The sequence below is a fragment of the Pogona vitticeps genome, chromosome 3 (genome assembly GCF_051106095.1).
Source record: "Pogona vitticeps strain Pit_001003342236 chromosome 3, PviZW2.1, whole genome shotgun sequence".
NCBI classification, from domain to species: Eukaryota; Metazoa; Chordata; class Lepidosauria; order Squamata; family Agamidae; genus Pogona; species Pogona vitticeps.
The window spans coordinates 178785582-178792503 of NC_135785.1; positions in this window are offsets into that span (position 1 = coordinate 178785582).

Consider the following 6922-nt stretch of genomic DNA (forward strand, 5'->3'; position numbering starts at 1 on the left):
GGCAATCTAATAATATTTTGCCTGTAGCAACAGATTAGATGGGCTCTGTGGGTAGCATATTTTGAAATGCCTGCTGAAAGAATCAGGTCTTCAGTAGTTTCTTTGGAGTACCCAATGAAGGGAACAGGCAAATAGCAGATGGTGGCTGATTGCACAGCTGAGGAGCAACCACCAAGACGGCCCAATTACTTGTTTTTTCTTTGGGGGCCTCTCTCAGGGTCAACAGCCTCAATTGTGAATCCCACGGGCAGCTGGGAATAGGCATTCTGCCAGGTCCCAAGGTCCCAAGAAAAAAGTAAGCAAAGCACTATTTTAAGACTGATGTGTAAACACAGACGGTAGCATTTGTTTGATTCTGGGGGCACTAAGGGGCAGAATGATGAGCTTCTATTTACCCATGAGGCAAAGGAACATCATTATGTATCATCTGTATCCCATTTTGGCATTTGCAGGGTTCCAAAGATGGTCAGAGGTTTGCACTGAGGAAAGGAAAAATCAAGTCGAGGTGATGGTGCCAAGAAGTACTTAACAACCTCTCCTCCCCAATAAAGTCCAAATATCTCCCCTGGACATTTCAGCCACTGAAGGGGGGTTCAGGAGAGTTCAGAATGAAGGCAGCAAATGGTGTATATGGCCCCTTGCAGCCATTTGGCCAACCATTTTATTTCACTATAGGACTTGCACCACTGTTTTACGTTTTTGAGTTCTAGAACAGTCAGCTTTTTCTTTGTTCTGTCACTCAGCTCAGATTACTAAACTTTACTGAAATATCATTTCTCTGATAGGATTAAGCCTGCTTATGGTTGCGGAAGCATGATTTTTATATGGGCTTTCAGTGGATAGATCAGATAATGAAGGTGCCTGATAGCTTCCCCCCCACACACATCATAAACATTTATGTCCCTCATGCCATGCAGAGAAAGGTCTTAATTTTTTCTTCTTCTGAAAACCCAGAAGCTGTATGTACTTTATTGGGGTATGGTGTTAGTCAGCCACCTCTGCATCCTTTACCCTTGGTAAAGAGTATACTCCTTTTCGACTCTTGTAGGCCTTTTCCTCTACTTTCTCCATTTCTGATCACAATATGTGAATGCTAGATTCAACACAATGGATCACTGGAGGAACTCTTCAAGTTGTCAATTCCCCTGAACATGTTGTTGTAGTTGTAGTTGTAGTTGTAGTTGTAGTAGTAGTAGTAGTAGTAGTAGTAGTAGTAGTAGTAGTAGTAGTAGTTATTGTTATTGTTATTGTTATTGTTATTGTTGTTGTTGTTATTATTATTATTATTATTATTTATATGCTGCATTTCTCCCAACAAGGGACCCAAGGTGATTCACAGCCTTAAAATTCAGGCAATTAAAAACATATATATTAAAAGACAAATTAAACAATATATGATTTAAAATAAAATCCAAAGATTAAAACATGAAAACATGAAAAAAATTAAAATTATCTGCTAAAATCTTGCTTTACCCCAGTCCTGCAAAAGTACCCATGATTTGGCTTGGTTTTGCACACTTGTTTTTACACAAGTGCAAATCTGTAGTATCATTTAAGACATTCATGTTCAATAACAATAGAATAGGTATCTTGCACACATGCTGAATGATTTAAACCAGACTTGGGCAAAGTGCGGCCTGAGGGCCACATATGGCCCGCGAGCCGCTCCTGTCTGGCCCGCTGGACATCAAAACCATTTATAGCTTTTTGTCTAAAGTTGATCAGTTGCTTATCTTTAACATACCACAAAAAAACACCCTGTAGTATTTGTGAAGATTAACAAGTTTAAAATAAAAACAATCATAACATCACTGTTTCATTTTATATTTAAGTAAAGTTGGTTCGGCCCCCAAACACAGTTCAGATTTTTCATGTAGCCCCCTATAGAAATTAATTGCCCACCTCTGATTTAAACAGTGCTCTGGTTTACAAAATGCAATGCTTGCCAGAATGTAGCTCTTTTTAAGGGAGCTACATGGATTGTGAACGATGGGCAACAGGACCAGTTAATTTTCACTGCCCATAAAATACTAACTACATAGCTAAAGGCTGTATGAAGCAGGAACTCCAGAAAATGAAAGAAACTGTTGGTCACAGTATTATGTCCATTCGTATTGTATGTGATATACTACACATTTATTTTCATGTAATTTGTTTTGATCCTGCTGCTGTAGAGGGATTTTACAGTGAGTGAAAATGGATACACATTTCAAAATGCTATTTTAAAAGACTTTAGCCTAAGGGAGGTAATATAGCAAAACTTAACCTCATGTGTAAAAGAGGAGACAAAAGGGTCTGCCAGATGTGGCGATGGCTGAAGTAACAAGTCAGATGTAGAAACTAACATTAAGAATATTTTTAGCATGTATGAAATGTGTATTTTCTAATACAAATATGTAAAAATAATTCCTATTAATGCTGTGCATGGGTTTCTCTTTGATTTGGAAGCTAATTCAGAGCTTTGGAATGTATCCCCATTCTGTCCTGAGTGATTTGTGTCTCATCCAGTTTGATTAGGCCCTGGATCCAAATCAATTTGTATGTTTGCAAAACAGGAAGGGAGGGGAGGCTTAGGTTGTATGGAAAATGAAACTGCTTTTAACTTTCCTGTTTTTGCAGTGAAACATGACATGGCAGAATCTAAAAGGGGGAGTGAACCTGTCCCATGTTCACACAGCATTCGGTTTCAAAGTTGTGCACCATCTTCGGACAAAAGTGTAAATACAGACTAATTCAGGAATAGTCTTTCATTTCCGAAATGAACATGGAAAGGACAAAGGACCGAAGGTAAACATGGGGATGAATATAAAAACAAATCAGGAAATTTGTTAAATATCCCTTATACATCAGATATCTGTTGCTTTGTATTCTTGGGGTCCAGAGACCCCAATGAATATGAAGCAACAAATATCACTCTTTTATATTAATCCCTTAATTTCCTATCTGCTTATGCCCCCGTGGATCAGCTGTTCCTCGGGCGCATAAGCACAGAGAGGTTTACCCTTTGGGTAGCTTGCTAAAGCCTACTCGAAAGGAATACCACTCCTGGTGCTGGGGATGGCTTGGTTCCCCCTTCCTCCTCTTCCTATGCCCATGCAGCATATGAAGAGGAGGGAAGGGATCAAAGGGATCTCCTAGCTGCTGTGGGATCACTTTGATCCCTGCTCTCCCTCCTCTTGCTATGTACCATGGGGCTTAGGAAGAGGAGGGGGAAGGGATCAAAGCACTGTATGATCGCTTTGATCCCTGCTTTAAAAAAAAGAGAAAGAAAAAGACCCGATGAATGATGAATTGATTTCTTGCTCGTCGGGTCACTGGGGGGCAATTCATGGTTTGTGAAACAAGATGAAGCACCACAGTTAGACTACACAGGGAAGCCATTGATATCCACAAACACCAGCAGAGCTTCAACAAAAAAGAAGAAAGTCTAAAACTCAACAAATCCTGGCTCCCAGCACTGAAAAATACAGCTTGCAAAAGGTCAATGAATTGACCCAGCCACAAGGACCAGTGATCACTGCACACAAAAGACGAGCTAACGGCATCCATCAATCACAGTGACAGACAATCTCCCCCCTTATCACAACAATAGACCCATAACAAAAAACAAAAACAAAAAAACACCCTGAACACCATAATCACCATAACTCCTGAAAAGGACAAAAAGCTGATCCCACAGCTACAAAATACTCAACTATCCCACACATTACACCAGAACACAGACAGAGTTCTAACTCCTGTCCTCTGAAGATGCCACAGAGACTGGCAAAACGTTAGGAAGAAAAACCTTCGGAACATGGCCAAGCACCCAAAAAACCTACAACAACCATGTCACTAAAAGATCAGACATCACATTGTGTGCCCATATTCAGACAGAGTGCCTTTGCAGAAGCCATTTATACACCATCTGATTTGATTTGTGCTCTGGAATTGAATCACTTTATTAATTCACTTCACATTTTCATGGAACTGAACATCGCCATTCTGCTTTGATCTGGCCATCATACAAATTAGTCTAAACCAGGCTGAATCTGTTCAAAAGCTGAAATTTATCTGAGTCTAGTACACCACCCTAGTTCTTCTATCCATCCACAGATGGGAACAATTATTCCAATGTCATCTTTAGAATGTTGCACATTGGGCCATATGTTCACTGCCTTCTTGCTCTTTTCTTGTTCCTGCTTCTTTATTTGGATAGGAAGCTGCTGCCACTCCATGCCTTTGTCTTCCTCTTGCTGATAACAACATTATCTAATGTAAACAAGATGTTAAGGATTGTAATGGAGGTATAGCACTGCAGACAAAGCCTTAGGGTTTGTTGGCAAAGTGATCTAAGTTGGGGTGCCATTACTGAACCTTATTGCAAACCAGGAAGAAAATGCTTTTGCTAATGACTTCTTGATGATCATTTACTCACTCGTAATTATATCATAATCTGGTGTCTTATAAACAACAGAGTGAACATAAAAGTTCCTGGCAGTGTATTTTGCCAATGGCTACACTATATGAAGCTGTATTTGATCTGATTAGAAAATAGATTAGAGAACAGATCACATTACAAAGCAACAGTTTTGTTTTAATTGAATTTAGCATCTGACTCATTCTGAAAATGCTGGGGAACTCATGATTATGGTGCAAATTCAATCATAAGTCCATTCTACAGCTTTACAATGCCATACAGATGCATAACGATAGCTTCTTCATAATAGCTTTTCAACACTTTATTCTTTAAAGAAATTATTAAAATAAGTATTTAGTGGAAATTAGGAGCGATATGGTAGGGAAGGCTTTTTGTTATATAGAAAATGAAGAAACCATTTGATTTAAAATAAAGATAGAGTGCCTATGTATTTGAAAGAAATAACTCTTGAATACATGTTTCAGTATCTTTAAAAAAACTTAAAAGATGTACTTCCTTTATTTTTCATGTTATTCAATCCTATGATATTCATGTTCACACTTCATCTCACTTCAGAATATATTTTTTTCATGGTGTGGAACTGAACACTATAAAATACTATGTTAGTACATGTGGCATGTGCCACTATGGCACAAGTCAGGGTGGAGAGAGATCAGGCAGCACCAATTTCCACTGAATCTGGTTCGGGGAAACTAAATCAGCATACAAATAGAAGGATCAGTGCACAGCTTCAACTATTCCCAGTGAAGAAGCTCTAAACCTTTTTAGTCATTAACTTATCCAGTGTTGTTAACACTGTTAGAGGCAAGTGGTCAGCCTTGGCCTTTTCTTGTTTCTTTATTCATGCAAGTGTGGATGAATCTGAAGAGAAGAGATTCCTGCTTCCACGTTGACTCTGCAAGCAAGCAAGAATTCAGATTTTCCAGGATTCTTGCTCTCGTGTACTGCCGACACACAAGCATTAATCTATCCTCTTCAGTTTCAACCCTTCTCACATGGAGAAAGTGACGAGGGAGTGGGGCAGGACTAACTACAGGATGATGACTGATCAAGCTGTAAGAATTTTTTTTTTTGGCCAAGGTCTCAGAAATTTGTGCAAATGCCCTTTGCACAAGATTAGTGTATTTTTCCTTTGAAAAGTAAAGTGCACACATGAAGAGCAAGCAGAGAATGATTCCCCGATTGTTCAGAAGGGAAGACGCCATTGATCTGCTGCTTATCATCCTTAAAGAACATGCACTACAGCAACAGCCATTTTAGTTATGGTCAACTGCACAACTAATAAATCTCTCTGAGGACTCTCTTTCAATATCACACCCTTAATTTTAAGATTCCTCATCCATAACATTTGCATGTAATTTTGGTATATTTGATACATATCAATTTTCTTTTCAAAAAGCAGCAGGCATGAAAAAAGTATCTGTATTCTTTTTATTTATATTAATGGAAACAGTACATATAAGCATCATGTTAAGCCTATTATATATACAAAAATATATTAAACCCAAATTTTCCTCCCCTCTAAACTACACAGCTATAATTCTTTTCCAATTAGTGGCTAATTTTATGTGCATTGCCTTGTCAAATAAAATGACAATATCTGAAAGTGAAAATGTGAAATTGCCCTTTTCGCAACATTTGTATTTGAAAATTTATATATATACAAATGTTATGAACAGAGCATTTCATATTTTCACTTTCAGATATTGTCATTTTATTTGACAAGGCAATGCACATAAAATTAGCCACTAATTGGAAAAGAATTATAGCTGTGTAGTTTAGAGGGGAGGAAAATTTGGGTTTAATGTATTTTTTTAAAGGAAGTAGAAGAAATGGCTCATAAAATGAAATAGAATCAAGAACCATTAGAAGAAGCATCAACATGGGACTTCTACGGCAAAGTTGTTTGGTCTTCTGGATGTGACTTGTAAAGACCAGATCTCCATTCTTGTTGGCTCTGGAAGTCAAATATCCTACAAGATAAACAGGGTGTTCAGAAGGTTTACTATATTGTTTGCTGCTCTATATCATAAAGCAAGAAAAATGATTACAACAGGAGGGAGGGGATAAGACTTTGGAAGGAAGTATGTCTACGAGAGCATACTTTGCATGGGAAACGATGACGGAGATGAGATTGTAGCCTAAGCATGACACACAGAGGGATTGAGGCACTTGAAGTAGCTTGCACTTTGGGACAACAGCAACAGAATAGCACTTAATGTATTATATTCCATTACTTTTGTAACTTGTAACCCTCCATACACTTTGTTTTAGATAATATGGCCTAGTAGGCAAGCTAAATGGGAGTATGGAACCTGGTTGTACACAAGAACCATCCTTTTAATGGAAATCTTCGGAGGCCTTCTGTGGCTATCTCCACCTGATGTCAAGTTGAAAGAGAAGAACTGGTGCTAGCGTCCTTGTCAATTAAGCACCTGGTGAGGAATATACCGTTACCTCAGAGGTTTGACAATTTGCAAGATCTTTCAATGGCTTTTTATT